Genomic DNA, 20000 nt, shown 5'->3' on the forward strand with positions numbered 1-20000 from the left:
CACCATAATAGTTACGGTACAAAATATTTTTAAAGCAGCTATTGTACGACAACCTTTTTTTTTAACAATTTATTAGACTTTACCTTTCTCTCATACATCTCATTTCTTTCCATCCATTTTATTTTCTCAGTCTTAGAGTTTCCCTTCAACCCAGGACAAAACAGATACTACACTTTAATATTTGCGATGAAGGTTTGTTTTAGTTTGAGTTCCAGACCAACAATCGACGGAAAAATCGCTCTGTCAACCTTCACCTTACTACGAGTAATTTTGTTATTGGTGATTCCCAAAGAACATACTATCGCAGGGATGCTTCCCAGTTGACTATAACATGGGCGTTTTAATATGTAACGTTAATAAATTCTTTTCTCTAATCAAAACCTACCCAAGTACCATCATAGTCTACCTGACACTCATTAACGATTATCTTCGAGTGACCCTTGCCCCTTGTATAAACGGAGTTACCTAGTAAAAATTGAAATAAATAAATATTACAAAATAAATATATTTTGACCGAAGCAGTATTTACTCAAAACAGCAACCGATATTTTCATTACTAGAGAGCTTAACACATGAGTGACAGAAAGAGTGAGAAAAGTAGATGAAGGAAGCAAGATGAATAGACGAATAGCTGTATAGATAGTTAAAACATATCGATATATGATTGGTAATTCCAGACGAGCTTCTCTTTAAAAAAAAAAATGGAACTCTAGGGGAGACATTAAAAGAGAACACAGACGCATATTTGAACAGCGTTTTAAAAAAACGTCATAATATCTATTGGTTCAAGATTTGCGCTCTTTCCTCGTTTGACGAGACTTGCAACGAGATTTTCAAAATGAGGCAAAGTCGCATGCTCGCAGTGCACGAAAAAATGGCCGGCAGATAACGCGAGTGTCGTGAGAGACCGGGCTAAACGACAGCGTGTGTCTTTGTTCAGATTTGCATATGAATGAAGACGCCTGCTGTGCAGACATGCGCAATCTGAATCGAATTGAGATTTTACCGAAAAGACGAGAGAAATCCAGCGTTTCTCTCTTTCTTTTATTATAAGTCTATCTAGTCGATATATCTATAAAAGTAAGAATATGTGTGTGAGGTCACTTCTCAACCGATATACTCAACGAATCTTTTGGATTAACAGACATGAAATTTCGTATATAGGGTATTCAGACACGTGGAAAACATTTTAATTTGTCTTTATCCGGAAAAACGTGTTGCTAAGAGATTTGAATGGAAAAAATTGGTAGGTAGGAGGCCACCGGATTTTTATCTGTTTTCAACTGTTTCACGAGTGCGCATACGCGGTCGTGAAATATGACAGCTTCCTTGTACATAGTAAGGTTTGAAAACATTTTTTAATAGTCATGTCTAGCTGGTGTAATGGGTATCGTAATTAACTGTCTTTAGATTTTGGCTTCGATCGCAGTTCGATTATTTATTTTACGAACAAAAAGTTAACTGTTTAGAAAAAAAAAACATAATACTCGCATGTTTCAGTTTCAGTTTCTATCCGTTTTTCTTTCTTCATTTTTTTAAAGAAGTTATTGAACGTTACGTCTGATATCGAACAACGCCGGATACATCTTCCAGTATATATATCTATAAAAATGAACGTATCTGTGTGTGTGTACATTTCCTTACGCAATAACTTTGTCAATTTTTAGTCTACAGACTCGAAATTTGATATACAGGGTATTGAGATTTGGGAAAATCTTTGTGCTTGATTTTCGGCCAGAAATTTGGCTGTTAAGGGGTAAAAATTCAACGATTTGACATTTGAGAACTCTATCAAACTCCTCTGACAATTTTGGGTCTAAACACTTGAAATTTTAGATATAGGTTCCTTGGACATGGATCTAACTTAATAATTTGATTTGAGCCTAAAACAATAAATGTTAAGAGGTCATAATAAGTTAAAAAAATTGACCTCTGCGGTCTCTACCAAATTACTCAGTCAATTTCTGGTCTAAACATTTGAAATTTTACATAAAGGGTACTCAGAGATATGGCAAGCTTTTTCATCGGTTTGGGTCGAAAACTTTTAGTTACCAATATATAAATGTATGTATGTATGTTTGCATGTCCGCCTAAAACTTTCAACAGAGGCGACGGATTTTCACAAGATCAGTATCGTTTTGAAGTTCGACCTTTCAGACGACAAATATCGAAAAATTGGCTAAAAACATTAATATCTTCACCTTCAACTGGACACTTTTCTACAGTGAGGGATCGCTTTTTTCGCCGATATTTTTAGAGTCATTCTCTCTTTTCGATTGTGTAGCCTTAATTTAGACATAAGTCACTTCCGGTTTGGTAGTGGTCGTAACAGCAAAGACGTTAGTTTTTTTTCCCTGTTCTTTTCCTCCTTCGTAGTACGGGTTCGAGCCTGCCTTCCTACTACCACTTTTTTTATTTGCTCAACATATACATCCAAACACCCGGGCAATCCTGGGCTGAAATGCTAGTATATCTATAAGAGTGAGAATATATGTGTATGTATGAGAACACTTCTCAACCTATATACTCAACGAATGTTTGATCTACAACTTCAAATTAGGTATATAGGGTATTCAAACATGTGAAAAACGTTTTAATCGGTTTTTATCCGGAAAAAGGGTTGCTAATAGGTCAAAATTTAAAAATTGGTACTTGGTGGTGGTGGTGGTGGGATTATCGGATTTTTATCTGTTTACTAACTGTCCCAGAAATGCGCATGCGTGAATGGTTCAGATGACAGATTTATGTTAAAAATAAGTCGGTGTGAAAACACTTTTTAGAGAACGTGTCAAGCCGGTCTAATGGTTATTGCATTTGATTCACTGTCTTTAAGTTTACGTTTCCATCTCAGTCCGAGTATTTTCTTCTTTTCTTTAAGTACAAGAAGTGAACTGTTTAGAAAAAAACATAATACTCGCATGCACATGTATCAGTTTCTGTATTAATTAAAATATGATATTTATCCGCATTTTATGACCAGGCAACGCCGGATGACCTGGTAGTATGTCTATAAAAATGTGTGTGTGAGGACATTTTTCAGCGCAATTTTGTATCTGCAGACTTGAAATTTGGTATATAAAGTATTCAGACATATGGAAAACGTTTCAATCTTGTTCTCATCCGGAACAAAAAGTTGCTAATAGGTCAAAATGAGAAAATGGCAAGCTGGTCTAATCGCTATCGTACTTGACTCACTGTCTTTAGATTTTAGTGTCGATCTCAGATCCAGTATTTTTTTTTTACTTACAAGAAGTAAACTGTTTTAAAAACATAATATCCGCATGCACATGTCTTAGTTTCTTTTCGTTTTTTTTTTTTACTTCATTTTTCTTTAAGTTATTTGACGTTATGTTTAATACCGGGCAATGGCAGGTACACATTCTAGTATAAAAACAAACAAACAAACAAACAAACAAAAAACCCCAAACAAACAAAAGAAAAAGCAAAAAAGAAAAAGAGACAGAACATCTACATCTTAAATCTTGTTTCTATATTTCTCACTCTCTCTCTCTCTTTTTTTCTGTCCACGGATATGTAACGTTGTTTGGGAATCAACACGTTGCAGCCTCAGTCGCAAAGGAGACCAAGAATGAGAAAGAACTTTAACTCGCTGTTTTATTGTACAGCGACATTTATTTCCCTATTTACTCGTACTGTGACATACTTCACGTAATCGTCTTTTCGTATGTGCTCTCGAATGTCACCCACGCCTTTAACGTGATCTCGAACGTTATTCTCGTCTCTAACATGATATCCTTTTTGAAAGTCTTTATTTTTCCCTAACGGTGGCATCATTTCGCATGCATTTGCATGCGCGCTCCCGCTGTGTTATAGATTCGATTTGTTTTTTTACCCGATAAAAATAGCTGCTAAGACTGAAAAATTTGAACTTGGCAGAGGGAAGCCGAATAAACGTGTAATTTCTATGTATTCGCAAATATACATTTATACTTTATAGTCAATATCCACCGAATTAGATTTTAGTTTTGTTTTCGTTAATTCTTAATGTAAATCAATATTTTGCGTAAAGCTTCCACATCTTTTAACTCATACACACATATGTGTTCATATGAATATATATATATATATATATATATATATATATATATGTGTGTGTGTGTGTGTGTGTGTGTGTGTGTTGCTGGAAAAATATGTCAATGCATATATTCTTATTATATAATCCAACTTATTTAAAATAAAATGTTTTATTAATTTTTTCTATATCTTTTGAAACTACCAGTAAAATTAAAATGCATAGATCATATTCCACAAATGTTTTTTTTTTACGTTTGAGAAAATATCTGCACATTTAACTTATATTGTTTTGGTAATCGGAAAAATAACGACTCTATAGTTAAATATTTACAGATTTATAAAGAATTGAAATGTGTAATTGTATCGGAATCGGGAATTTAGAACAGAAGCAATAATTGTGTCGGAATCGGGAAAAATATTGGGATCATCCTATTACTAGTTAATGCACGTGTAAGTACAGATTTATTAATTATGTCAACGTTTGTAATATCTAATTAGATTAGGGTGCTTTCAAAGTAAAAAGAAAAACTGAAATGACATTACGAAAGATTGTTTCGTCACTTCCGGCCCTGCCATGTTTATTTTGCGCTGACAGATTTGGCAGAGAGCCATTTTACAACCAGAAAGAAACTTTCCTTTCTATAACGATTGCCAGATTAAGTGCATATTTATCCAGACAAATAACTTCCTGCTTTCAAAGTCGACCACACTAAACGGTGTAAACTAATCTGAAGACCCCCACCAAAGGAAAAAAATCGCTAATATCATCTACCGAATGTGTATTATAGAGTTTAATTCATTATGTTTGGACAAATGCGCATTTTCTTTTTGATTACATTTATTTTATTTTAATTTATCATATGCAAAAAAAAAAGTAATATTTTTGAACAATGTTTGATACAAAAATGGGCCGAGTTACAGGTGGCAGAAGTGGACGATTGTCTTTCCGGGCTTGCGAAAATGAATCAAAGAAAAGTTGGTCAGATCCTGGATCAAGACAGCGATCCTGGATCCAGGTGATCCGGGAATTACATCAAAGAAGTCAAAATGGGGGAATTAGAATCCCCGGTGGTTAGGCCAGCAAGACTGATCGACATTTCAGACAATGCGTGGTGTAATGTTCTGACGTCATCCATGCCAATAAAAATAGAGGCAGCACAACAGACTACGACGAGGGAAGAAGAGACGGGCGACCACGGACAGGACAAGCGGACACATTATTTCACTGTCATTCTACACACACGCACCTCACCCCGCGACCCCTTCATACTGTCAGCGTGGTAACTAGAAAAAAGTTATTCATTTCTGTTACGTATTATTTATGTTACGTATTATTTATGTCACATATTATTTCTGTTACGTATTATTTATGTTACGTATTATTTATTTTAAAAGTGTAAGAGACTTTGCTTTGTGTTTACGTCTATTTTGGAGGTGTGCTCAAGTTGTACTGATTTCAAACAAACCCTGATCAGCGATCCGGACAGTTTTTTTTTGTTTGTTTTATTTAAATAACACAACATATCAAGTAAATATTCATTCATTTTCTTTTCCATTTATTTAATTTATTTTAAGTAATTATATTTAAAAAGACTGCCAGTATTAATTATTTCTGTAAAAAACATATTTAATTAATACAAAATACAGGTAAAATTTCTGTAAATAGACATATTTGAATGAAAATAATCAGTTTTCAAACATTTCTGTGCATTGACCTACATTTTCGTCAGGGTCTTCAGATTACGCTACACCGTCTAGCGCGGTACACGCTCAAAGTAGGAAGTCCCCTTTCTGTGTAAATATGTGCTTACACTCGATCGCCTTATGTACCTCATTATTGTATAAGTAAAGCTATTATATTTTATAAGTACTCTTTATTATACAAAGGTTTTTTCAATTTAAAAGATTATGGTATTCTTTTGTTAAGTAAATTATGAATTGAATAATTTTTTTTTATAAAAATCTAACAGATGACATGAATTAAAACAAATATACAAAATATACTGCCAAGTCTGATAGTTGATAGGCTCCCTCTACCGGGTGTAAAAATTTTCTCACACCTGCCAGTATTCAGTATCTCTATAGAGCCACCATTCGCCCATCCATGGAGTATTGTTGTGACTGTTATATCAATTCCCCCAAAAGAACCTCTAATCTATTAGATCTCACACTACCAACCAAGCTCCAGCCCCTGTCCCATCGCTGCAATGTTCCATTCTGATTTTTGTTTTAGAAGTTTTACAACGGAATGTGTTCCAATCTCGACAATCAGTCCAGACGGAAACTTCTATCTGCCGGGCTGATCCATTCTTTCTGGGTAGTCCTAGGAAATCATTCGCTCAGGCTTTGCCACGCCTCTTTGGGCTGGAGTAAGTTTATTGTTCACTGCCTGAAGAGCTTCAACCGGGAAATGTCGACAGCGATACCCAGGCATTTTAAAATAGTGCTCCGTTTTTTAAGGAGCCCTGGTTTGATTCCCCATCTTTCGATCTTGTATCACATCTTCCTGCAGTAAGAAGGAAGTAAATGCCGTGACTAATTGACACACCATCCTAAAAATATGCTCGGCGAACTCCTTGTTATTTTGTTGGTCAATTTTCTGTATTCATAACGCTGCGCTAAATTATGGCGACTGTTTACTTTTCCCTCGCAAAGCAAAAAAGGAGCGCCTTATAACCAACGCCTTATCGCGCCAATTATTCTATAACGATAAACCAATTCAATTTTCTGTAAGCGTATATGCCTAGATGCATCTTACTTCACGCTCCTTTGCATAAATTGATGAATCTAATTAGACGCGGGAAAAATCAAATAAAAACAGGAAGTTGATCTTTTTATCGCAATTTTCTAGATAAATAACTTGCATTGGCATTTGATTTAAGGATTAAAATAAAACAGATAGAAATAAACAGATTCATTGTTTGGCACAGTTTTAAATTTTTTTTTTGATGATCGTTATCCCCGTGTTTCGACAATGCTGTTACGACTTTTGCTCGAACATCCGATTTTGCCCATCCACTTCCAGTTTGGCTAGGCATATAAATTAAAGTAACAGTAGCAACGACAGAATTAACAATCTCTTGGTAGTAAAATTGAGTGCTGGCGTGTAAAAAATATGCTAAAAACGAATAAGCTGAGACAATCTAACATTTTTCTGAACCGTAAGCATGCGAAAGAGAAATCTATCTATCTATCTATCTATCTATCTATCTATCTATCTATCTATCTATCTGTCTGTCTGTCTGTCTGTCTGTCTATTTATCTATCTGTCGAGTATGAAAATGTATATGGCAATTAAGCTACACAGAATTCTCCGCATTTCATCCTCGCTGTTGTATGAAAACGTTTCTACACAGTAGCATAGCGAATCCTTACGACGATGAAACGCAGAAAATTCTGTGTAGCTTAATTGCCATATATATTTTCAAAATTCAATACCTAACTTTACTTATGTATTGAGCACTGTTGAAATATATATTGATATGTGTACATCAAATTTTATGATTCTTTGGGGGGGGGGTTACAGAATTTAAATACAGCAATCATGAAGAGAAGACTTTTATGATTCATGGTTAAAAACGTTTTAAAATAAAGTAAGCGGGGTGACGAGGAGAAGAGAAGAAAAAAAGTGGGGAGTCAGCTGACCGGTTTCGCCCTAGTTTTCTCAAAGCTGTATCGAGGGATTTTTGTTTTAAAAAAAAGGTGGGATGGATAGAAAATATGTACAATTTAAAATAAAATCTCATTGCGTTACGTTGTCTGTGGAAAAAAAGGAGAATGCGATAAAAGTAAAGCAACGTTATATTACTCGAAGATCCTAGATTAATCTCTAGTGCACACACACATATATATGCGTGTGCGTGTGTGTATATGCGTGTGTATTTGTAGTACACACACATACATATATATATCTATATGTGTGTGTGTGTGTGTCTGTACTACAAATCAAAAATGTTCCACTGTACACGAGAAAAATTGATTTTCAAACAAACAAACAAACAAACAAACAAACAAATCTCTCTTCTGAATTGAAATGTTTTAACGAAATGCAAAATTTTCTGATACGAAATTCTAAACTTTTAATTGAAAGTTCTTTTTTATTTGCTTCAGTTTTGTTTATAAATTTAACTTTTTATTTTAAAGTTAAGTATTTTATTTAAAACTTTTTTTTTTAGATAATTTTAAATTTTAGTTACAACTTCTTAATTTGGTTCAATATTTTTAATTAAAAATTGAAAAGAGTTCATCTTCAAAACGCCTTCTTTGTTCGATAGATATAAAGCCATGTTCCATCAGAAAAATACTTGTACACAGCACTACTGAGCAAAGATCTAGAAGATGTTTTTTTTAAATCTTGCCCCGTCATGCATATTCTCCTAAGTTAACTTGCTCTGATAATCCACTTATTGGGAGGATTACAAAACCATTCAGACGACCTTAGGTTAACATCACAACAGGAGATTAAACATAAGTTAGATTCATATTTTACATAAAAATCTACAGAATGAGTGAGCCTTTTATAAACTCATTGACAGATAATTTATACAGAACTAAGACCATTATTGTTATGAATAAAGATTTTCAAAAACAGATTTTTTCATTTTCAAGTGTAATTTTAAATCGACGAAAAATTTTGCACTGACCTAATAAATGGACAGAATTCGGTTATTTTAGTGGATGGCTCAATAAATACCCGTTAAAATTGGAGTTAAAAGACCATATTGTACCCAGCTAGAAAGCAGTTTCCCGGTATCGTATTCCACAGATGGGAAGTTCTTGGAAAGAATTTCATGCTAGTTCTGTTTAGTTTAGGTACACAGTTGAAGAAAGGAAAATTCTTTGGCATGGTTGACGCTCAACAGGTTTTGGCTGCAAATACTTTACAGATGAGGGTTATAGATTGGAGCTTGATCAAAAACCTACCATCTTCACATGGCGGTTTCATACTCCCCTGGAAGTCTCTATAAAAAGATAATTACCTTATGTTTCGCTATCCTCGATTATACCTTTTATTTCATTTAACTTTAGTTGAAGTTTTCAGAAACCAAGGTTCTCTTCTTGGTATAAACACTTGATCTATTTATGCGATACATAGATATTCAAATATTCCATTAAAGCCCCCCTTTACCTTTCAAACAACGAGTTAGTAAAGAAGTTGAGAACATATTTTTCCTCTATCCAATTGACCATTTAAATATGTTATAGTATATTTTTTTCGTAGTCTCTTAGTCTTACCGGGTTCGAAGACAAGGATTTATCTAGTCTGGTGTAGTATCAAACTCTTTGTTGTTATTTGAGGTTACAACAATTGTAAAATGTGCACCATTGCTCGTAAAAGCCAGTGTGAGTTAATCATATCGAGAAGATCTCATTTGGGCCGCTGTGATTTTGAATATTTAGGGTTTACTTATAGTAAAAAAATAAAAGCATGCCAGGTTATCCTGATAAACCCCTAAACAAAAAGACCTTAGACATTCGAGGATAGGATCTAATAGGCATTCAACTTCTCTCCTAGACCAGATGGTATACTGACATGAGCATCCTGATGACAGTTTTCTGAGCCTTATCACTTTCGTGTTGGCTCATGACAAATCGGAAGCGTGGCTTTTTTTTTTGCGAGAAGACTGCGATACAGCGCCAGCATGCACTCTCTGTCTGGTTTAGTTTTCCATCAAAGCTGCTCCTTAGATGTATTGTCTTCATTATGGCTGAGGAACTCCATCTATCTCTTGTATATCCTCCAGAATACCAGTGAGAGGTTAACAGTTGGTACACCTTGGTCAAGGGTCACTAGGGACTGCGCAAGGTATCGGAGATTCATTACATACCAGCTTACCCGAATACATATAGTGCCTACTGTTCCCAAATAGTCAACCATCTGGTACAGGCCACGCCCAACGTCGTTTAAAGTGTCATCGTTATTATGCCGTATATATATATATATATATATATATATATATATATATATATATATATATATATATATATATATATAAAAGAAATATGACCCCTTAAAACAATCAACATGGTTTTAAAAAACATTTTTTAATCACATTTTCACCCCAACAAGGTACATTGCCACTTTGATATAGGGGGCTACTATCAGGGACATAAGCTACAGGAGTATTATGTAGGGAGTTTGGCAGCAAGATGTTGGTTCACGTTACACTTGATCTTCTGCATGTCAGTACAGTTGGGGAAGCAGAGACTCGGAAGGGAATTCCAAAGTCTAGCGGTTCTGTGGAAGAAACTAATGGAGTAGAAGGCTCTCTTAAATCTAAGGATTTCTACTGTGTATGTGTGGGATCTTGCTGATTGTCGGGTTTACGAGGATAATTACGTCGAAGGAGTACAAGGGATTGCAGTTCGTCGGAGCATCTACCATTAAAATACTTGTAGAACAGGCAGAGATACAGCATTTCGTCGATGGGACAGAGGCTGAAGCTTAGATGAAAGTTCAGGGCCTATCAGATTGGCGACTATTTTTTGGACATGTCTAGGAGCGAGAGACTAGTAGCAGACGCACCAGCCCAAATATGAGAACAATACTCCATACATGGGCGAATGGTGGCCTTATAGAGGTACAGGATATTTTCGGGCGTTAGTAGCTTTCTAACACGGTAGAGAGAGTCTACCTTCTTTACAGCGGTCCTAGCAATACTCTCAATGTAATTGTTCCAACTCATGTTTCCTGTAAACGTTAGGCCGAGGAGTTTAAAAGACGTACTTTCAGATAAAGAATCATTAGCCATTACTATTGGTGGTAGAGAAGGTCTCTTGTAATTATTGAAGGAAACAAGTTTAGTCTTGGCAGCATTGAATGTGACCATCTGTTTTTGTCCCCATTCCACTATAGATCGGAGTGCATCCTCTAGTATTTCTGTCATTTCTTTAGATATGTGTTGATTTGTTTTCCTGTCGTATCTGTTATGGAGTTTGGTGTCATGTTCTCACAGACAATTTTGTCAGGGATCATTTATGAATATTAGGAATAATAGAGGTCCAAGGATAGACCCTTGATGCACTCCCGCATTTATATCATATTGTTTAGATGTACGACACTCGAGAACAAACTGGATTTTTCTCTTATCTAAGAAGGATCTATTTATGTTAAGTATTTATCCTGTGATACCGTATAATCTGATTTTCCTGAGAAGACCTTCATGCCATACCCTGTCAAAAGCCTTAGATATATCCAGAGCTACTTCTCTACCATCCCCGCTTTGTCCAGTGAATGGTATATACGTTCAGAGATTACAGTTAGGATGTCTGCTATGGAACGGGCTTGCCTAAATCCATATTTTTGGTCAGTCAGAAGTTTAACATCTGTAAAATGATGAATTAACGCTTGGTTAATTATGGTCTCAAATATTTTGGCGAAATGTGGGAGGAGACTAATATGGGGGCGATAATTTACTGGGTCAGTTCTTTCACCAGACTTCTTGAAAACTGGTACCACAGAAGTAGTTTTCCAGCAGGCATGAAAGCAAGATTCATTAAGGCATTTGTTGTAAAATTTGAAGAGAACTGGAGCTACTTCGGCTGAGCACTTTTTTAATAGCACATCCGAGATGAGCTCAGGTCTACAGGATCATTCTATTAAATTCTACATTAAAATTCTATTAAATTCTATATTAAAATATTTTTTAGCGATTTTTGCTATTAATGTACGACAAAGTAGGGCACGACAAATGTACGACAAAGCACAACTGTTCCCGCCGATTCTCTATTCGTGTGAAGTTTTAGTCACGGCAAATTTAGGCAGGACTCATTGGTCCCCCTGTTTTTGTTTCGCTAAAAATCTTTGTAAAAAATAAACACATTTTTCTTTTCAAAACTTAGTGGGAATATTTTTAAAAAGTCGAATAAAAAAAATGTTATCTTAAGTTAAAAGGAAAAATATTATTTTTTTTTTAAATTGTAAATGTTTATTTTGTTGTTTTTTTAATATAGTAAGTGTTTTTTTAATTTATTTTTTTTATCAAAAGCTAACAACTAAAAGTAAATATATCAACAAATTGTTAATTTTTTTTTCAATCTTCCGCCCATCAGTCTGAAAAGATGAAAAAACAAAACAAAACAAAAAAACCCAACTAATTTGTTTATAGTTTTTTAGTGTTACTTCTTGTTCTTAACATGAGAATTCCAGCTTACTGAAATGACGTATCTAAATATCACACAAATAAAGTAGAGCAGGAGCAAGTGTCGTGCTTTGTCGTACATTTGTTGCGTCTTTATTTGTCGTGCATAATTTGTAAACCCCAAATAGAATATAAAGACACATCATATTAATATGGATGAGTATCTGTTCAACAATTACAAATGCTTAATACGAGGGGCATGCAATGAGTAATGCCCCTGACCCACTTCCCATAGCAGTAGAGCAACGAAACTTGGCACAGTTATTAGTCTTTCTCTACATAGGAACCACCCAGAGTTATGCATTTCTCCCATAGTTTGATGCAGCTCTGGAGACCGTTTTTGTAGAACACCCCAGGTTGGTTCTCAAACCACGACGTGACATCAGAAATCAAGGCTGCATCATCTGGGAAACGCTTTCCTTTCAAAAACAACTTCATGGCTGGAAAGTGGTGAAAGTCAGAGGGTGCAAGATCAGGAGAGTAGGGAGGATAGGGAAGGATTTCATAACCACACGCCCGTGCTTCTGATCTGGCGACATGCGAGTTGTGGACCGAATCGTTGTCCTGCAGGAGGAGGGTACCTTTGCTGATCTTGCACCGCCTCTTGATTTTGATAGCTTCCCTTAATTTCCTCAAAAGTGAAGCATAATAGGCTCCTGCAATTATGGTACCCTTTACCAAGAAATCTGTCATCACTACTCCGTCCTGGTCCCAGAAGACTGTGAGCATGACCTTGCCAGCGGAGGGCTGCCCCTTGCCTTCTTTGGAGGTGGTGAGTCCAAGTGCTACCACTGCATCCTGTGTAATTAGTCTTTTGAAAAACTTTGACTCATCTTCTTGGCACATCTCCAAATTCATCCTCGAGTACTCGACGCGTTTTCGCTTTTGGAATGGTGTGAGCAACCTGGGAATCCATCTGGCAGACACTTTATGTATATGCAAATGGTCATGAATGATAGTTTCCACAGACCCTGTACTAATCTTGACATCTTGGGCTATTTGTCGAATAGTAATGCGCCGATCTTCCAAAATGGCAGCCTCAACTTGACGGGCAGATACCTCATCAATGGCAGAAATGGGGGGGGGCGACCAGGTCTGGAAGCTGTTTCGACAGACTTCCGGCTAGCGTTTTACAAGGTCATATGATGGGGCATTATCACCATAAGTTTCTTTCATTTCATCAAAAGTCTCCTCTAGTGTGCGTCCTTTCAAATACAACAACCGGATCACTGCTCGACATTCAACAGGCTCCATTTCACACCTGACTCAGTTCAAAGAGCTGTAAAACAGAAACCACAATTAGTTCAGAGCTGTAATTTGCCACATAACCCGTAGAGATTATAAATCATTGCACATGCAAAATTTCAGCTAGATCAGACAACTGGAAGTGGGTCAGCGGCATTATTTATTGCACGCTCCTCGTATATTTAATTACAATTTCCCACATTACACTCACCTTGTGTCCAACTTGTTTTTGTGGAAGAGCGGATGAGTACATTTTCTGATAGGATATAAGCATGCGCGAACAACACTCGTGTTTATATATACTAGAGATTTTATCGATATTATTACAACAAAAAATGAAAGAAAAACGCTTTATTGCTTTGCTTCAAAAGCTAAAATAACTTAACAACCTTATAAGTGAATGGATGCTTTGTTCTCCCGTTTTCTTCTGTTGAAAATTATTTTTAATTTTCTTTTTATATTCATCCTTACCATCCTAAAATCAACCACTCCCATACAAATACAAAATATTCATTGTGATGATCTTGATATAATTCTTATATAAAAAGCAAAAAAAACAAACAAAACAAAACAAAACAAAACAAAAGAAAACAAAAGACGTGAATCGGTAATGTCCATATCTTTTAGTAGATATTTGACGCCATCTTGCTTTTTATTAATGTTTCCATTTACGTGTAAAGCTAGCCTCATGGATAATTTTCGATGAGTAATCTCCCTTGGTTAATTCAGTCTAAGCCTAGATCGACATTGGATAATAATGTAGTATCATTAACAATCGAGAAATCTAAAACAAACAAAATATACAGAAAATAACTGTTACCAAACGTAATAAAATTTACATTTTTTTTACCGATCTGCATAGTTTTAAATTTTGAAACTCTTTTAAACCTTTATCCTCGAGTGACATTCGGGCCTTAATAAGAGGTGACCCCCCCTCAAGTAAAAAAGAAAGTTTTATTTTTGTTTTTCAGTATAAGATTTTATGGATATCTGTCTTTCGGAAACAAAACAAAATTGAATATGGCCGACCAATCTGTTGTTGTAATTAATAGCGTTTCATTCTTTAAATATAGTTTTGTTTTTTAAATGACACCCAATACCACTTATAAGTTTAGCTATCACCCCAAACTCATGGTTACTGGTAGACTTTGGTGAAAGTGCACAGGGGACCAGCCGAAGACATATCTTTAAGAAGTTGATTATATGGAGGTTGAAAATAAGAAAATGCTTTCCGGAATAAGCACCCCCCAACCATCACATGTTAAGAACGGCTTTCGGAATAAACACCCTTATGCAGGTTGGACAACCAATGCACATTGACTGTCTTCGGGTGGTCCCCTAGTATACTTTCACCAAGCCTTTTACTATCTTTTAAGCCTGAAATTAGCGACCATCTCAAAACATTATATTTCCATCAATGAGAGATCGCACAGTAACATTGTCGTCAACGAGCAATCGTGTAAGAGAGCCGCTAGCTCTGAATTAGCAGCAGCAGCAGCAGCAGCAGCAGCAGCCTTATGACCGTTGGAATATGCAAATGATCAAGCCGGCTGCGCAATGTGACGTGACAGTGGAAGAAGAGAAGAAAAAAAAACAGACAATAAAAGACACAAGGACCGGAGAAAAAAATGCGTTCAGAAGAAGCAATGCTGCGGTGATGCGACAGAGGTTGGAGCTTGGTCGATAGCGCAGGATCCATGGCCAGAAAATGAAAGCGAGTGAACCACGTGGATAATGAGAGCGTCTGACATTGCAGTCGGAATAAAAGAAAAAAGCGAACTCCTTAAAACAAGATATAAAGCGTTGTTGAAAATATCAAAAATAAATACCTTTTTGTTAAAACGGAAAAAAAATACTCGAATTTATTTTCTTTTCCTGTCCTCTGTTTTTTTGGGAAACGTTCATTTGCAACGTGTGTGACCTGTTAAAATATTACGAAATATTATTCTGAACAGTAAAAATGTTACGGAAGATTATTCTGAACCGTTAAAATTTTACGGAAGATTATTCTAAACCGTTTTAAAAAGCAACGACTATGGTACAGTTTAACACACTATCTTCTCGCCTGTGAGCCATCAATAATCCAATCAAATAAAGTCTTTTTAGAGATACGTGCGCGGGGTGTTTATACGGCGTCTTTTTTATAGTCGTTTTTTCCTGTCGTCGTTTCTGATTTGTGATTGTGTCTCCTAGGGGTTGTTGACCGGCTGTTTAACTAAGACCATGGATGAAAACACAAGGAGACTTTGCTGAGTTTTTAAGGTTTTATTGTGGAGAGAATTTACTTATGAAGGGCGAGAAACTATCAAACTAATTAATTAGTTACTTTACTTATTCTAGCTTGAGAAATGAGAGGCACAGTCGGACAGAGGCAGTTTAGATTATCTTTACGGCATTAGTGTGTCCCATTCGCTTGACTTTCATGGAAAGAGTAACGAGAAACCCTTTGTTTTGCTCGCTCGAAAATGTGACGTGTCATATCGTGATCGTTCGACGATATGTTTTGTGTAGTGAATCTGATCTTTTAACTCCGCTTCAGATCACGTGACTTGCCTCTGAATACACTCCGTTTTTAGCAAGGTTATCCTGACATGTACTAATGTGACACACGCTAAAATTAACACTAGTTAACTCAATCGGTAATTACTGGCGCATAGTCTCTAAAACATAATATAGTTAACTGCCGATAAATCTGAAACAAATAAAATATCCAAAAAATGACTGTTACCAAACGCAGCAAAATATATTTTTCTATTGACCTGCATAATTTTAAACTTCTGAAACAGTTTTAAATATAGTTTTATTTTCAATATATGATTTTATCGATTTCTGTTCTTCGGATGCAATCAGAATCGAATATGGCTAACCTAGTTGTTTTTGTCGGCAGTGTTTCACTCGTTAATTTGTTTTATTTTTTTAAATGACTTATCTTACTACTTAGCTTAAGTGCGACTAACACCCCTGAATTTAGGGTTAGTGGGCGCGTAAGCCGTATTTTATAATATTTTAAGTCTGAAATTAACAACCATCTCCAAACAAAATCGATCACTATCTTTGATTGACTCGTGTTTGGCTGTCAAAAAAGAACGGTAACATATTCAGAAATAATAAAACTTACAATCAATTTCCACATTTTAAAATTATATAGGTCGGTAAAAATTGAATTTTACTGCTTTTGGTAAAGGTTATTGTATAGGAATATTTTTTTTTTTCTAATTATCGGCTGTTAACTGACTGCGTGATTATGTCCAGCATTGTTTAAACCCTGGTCAAATGTTATGCATAGAAATAAACGTGTTATCAAATTTTGACGAATCTCCACAGAAGGAGTGATTTCAAAAGTTTATGCAAATTTTCTTCCTTGAATTGAATTATTCAATTACTTCGCCTGAATCAATTCACTATGTTGCTTCCAAATCAATCTCTTGCATTTACGTCGAGAGGCACCAGTACTACGAGTTCGTCGAGATACATTAAAGTACTTCCAAAAACAAGCAACATTGCGGTGATCGCTGACAGTGCGGAACCTATTAGATTGAAGATTCTTTTTTAGAGAATCCTGTTCAATAGAGAGAGATAGAAAGAGAGAGAGAGAGAGAGAGAGAGAGAGAGAGAGAGAGAGAGAGAGGGACTTGTGGTTGGTTCCTCGATCCATATGTGGTAACCATATTTAATGCATGAGCGAATGGTGGCCTTGTAGAGACATAAGATACTGTCTAGTGTGAATATTTTCTAGCAGTGTAAAGGGAGACCACCTTCTTTTCAGCAGCCTTGACAATGTCTTCTATGTATTTGTTCCATGTTACATATAAATGTTAGGCCGAGGAGTTTGAATGATGAACTCTCAGCTAGAACCTTATTATACATGGCAATCTGTGACTGGAAAGGTTCTTTGTAATTGTTGAAGGAAAGGAGCTTTGCCTTAGTAGCATTAAATGCTATCGTCCATTTATGTTCCCATTCCACTGCTAACTAGATGTCATATTTTTTTATTGCATTTTCACCTCAAACAAGGCACATTGCCATTTTGATGTCGAGGGTTACTATCTGGGACATAATTTGCAGGAATATTATTTAGGGAGTTGAGCAGCAAGATGTCTGTTTACATTACACTTGAACTTCTGCATGTAATTACAGTCAGGGAAGCAGGAACCTAGAAGGAAATTCCAAAGTCTAGCAGTCAAAGGGAAGAAACTATTAGAATAGAAGGTTTTCTACTTTGTAGTTGTGGGATTTTGCTGTTTGTCCGGTTTGTTGGGAGTATTTACGTCGAGGGCGCAAAGGGCTTGTAGTTCGTCGGAACATCTACCATTAAAATACTTACAGGCAGAGGTGTACAACATTTCATCGAACGGACAGAGGTTGAAGCCTAGCTGACATTTTATGAACTAGTAAAAGCACTGATATATTATTTATATCTGTGGGGTTTACAACATTAAAGTGATATGCTGAATTGAAAATATCTAAGGATATTGGGTTACTCTAGTATTTGTTGTACTCACAGCTAAGCAAGCTTTAGAAATCACAAATTATTTCAGACTCTAAAACTTATAATTCTATCAAAAAAAGCACACTTTAATGTTTAAATAATTGATTTAATATACACAACTACGCATACGTGAACAACGAATACAACTACGCATGCGTAAACAACAGCTACATTTACGCATGCGTCAACAAAAGACGCAGACTTCATTTTTATTGTATTAGATAAAAAAACAACACAGGAAAAAAAAGACATCGTATATATCTTTTGCTTTCTTCAAAAGATAAAATAACTTAACAACCTCTTTGCTGAATAGATGCTTTATCCTTCCGTTTTATTGAGTCGAAAACATTTTAATTTTCTTTTTCGATAACGAAAAAATTAAAAGACGAAAACAGAAAACAAAAATAGCCTTACACGAACAATCCGTTCATTGTCAGTCTTTTTAGAATTCTTCTTTCTATTGAAAGAATGAGGTTTTGTGAAGGGTGTGAATCAGTGTTATCCATATGTTTTTTAAGATGATGGACGCAACGGTGGTTGACTAGAATTTCGGTTTACGAAACGAAACGAACGACGTTGCCATTTATTTCTCGATGGTTTTCGGTTATTCGGCTGTTTGCCGACGCACAAGCTACAGCAACAACATTGTTGGTTTGTGTTCTGGTAAAACATTCAACAAATCGCTGTTAGTTTTTTATTTGGATTATATTTCGACTGTTCAGAGGATTTGATTCGTTCGGACTGACGACAGATTCGCGAAGATTCAACAAAGTTTTCGAATTCTTAAAGTTGGCTATTTATATTTCGAGGCAAGAAAAAAAAAACAACAACACAAAAACCCCAACAAACCCCCCAACGAAACGGCTACCACTTAAAATGCTTTTTTTTTTAATAAGGAGGGTTTTATTGAAGCCAATGCTGCGCAACTCACATTAAAAAAGTCGAGTGTAAGTGTAATTACGGAGATTCGAACGCTTGGCAATCTACAAACAAAACGAACACTCTAAAAGTCGGCCATTTTCCGGCCATATATTTTCGGATTACTTTGAAGTAAAAAACAGACCCAACTGGAGTTATGAAACTAACTATTCACTGCCATATCTAGGACACTCATTAAAAATGCGAAAACGTACGATTATGAAACAGTTTCCAACTCATATCACCGAAATGAAGCAACGTTGAATTTCGTTAGTACTTGGATGGATTACTTTTAAAAGAATACCGGGTGTCGCAAGCAAGTACACTACTCAATGAGTTAAGTCACGGTGCTGATCGATGCAGCTTATTCGACTTACTCCTATAAAAATCAGAAATACATCGATTCCTGTCGTCTTGAAAAGGAGATTTATCACTTTACGAAGAACATACATCTAAATTTTAAAATTGGGGTGGGATTCAGAGTTAAAAAATGATTAAATGTTTAATAAAATAAAACCCCTCTCCACGTACGCTAGAGATAATTTGAGATGAGAAAAATTATGAAAGGCAGATATATGAAGCATTAATTAGGTTTATTACGCACCGTATAAAACATTAGTAAACAAGTCTTATACTACATATATTCCCTATTTACTTATCTTTCAAAAAGCTGATGAAAAATCCAGCATCCTCAAAAAAGGAGACTCTGGATTGGGAAAAAAATAAAAATTGCCAAAGTCTATAAAGATTTCTCCTTCCTGACCGAGGACAGAACAGCTCGATTAAAAGAAAATACTTTCTTTTGTCGACTGATATTTAAAAATATTAATCTTACTAATATTAGTAATATATTAAAATTCTTACTTAACCTTTCCAATCCTGCACGGCCAATATATTTGTGCTAGTAACATAACTAAAAAGAATACGCGTCCGATATTTTGGCCTTATCAAATAATTTTGCTAATCGCTATCGTCTTTTTGAGTAATCATTTCTTAATTGAGTCAGGGTCTAAAGGGTTAATTTTGAATTTGATTAGTAAGAATTTTGTGAATTTTTACATGAAAAAAGAATTTAATTCAGGTATTAGTATTTCGTTCAGTATTACAGTAAATGTATTTATTATATATTGAATTTCAGCAATAGATTATTTGCAGATTTTTTTTATAGCTGC

At 35.5% G+C, this 20000-nt stretch overlaps 1 protein-coding gene across 2 annotated transcripts in view; it reads left to right on the plus strand.

Moving 5' to 3' along the window:
* LOC145258076 (uncharacterized) overlaps positions 1-20000 on the plus strand; it is a 546496-nt gene that overhangs the window by 369590 nt on the left and 156906 nt on the right. The gene's annotated exons all lie outside the window — the stretch shown is intronic.

This window comes from Euprymna scolopes, chromosome 3 (genome assembly GCF_053919585.1).
Source record: "Euprymna scolopes isolate OS-2025 chromosome 3, ASM5391958v1, whole genome shotgun sequence".
Classification (NCBI taxonomy): Eukaryota; Metazoa; Mollusca; class Cephalopoda; order Sepiida; family Sepiolidae; genus Euprymna; species Euprymna scolopes.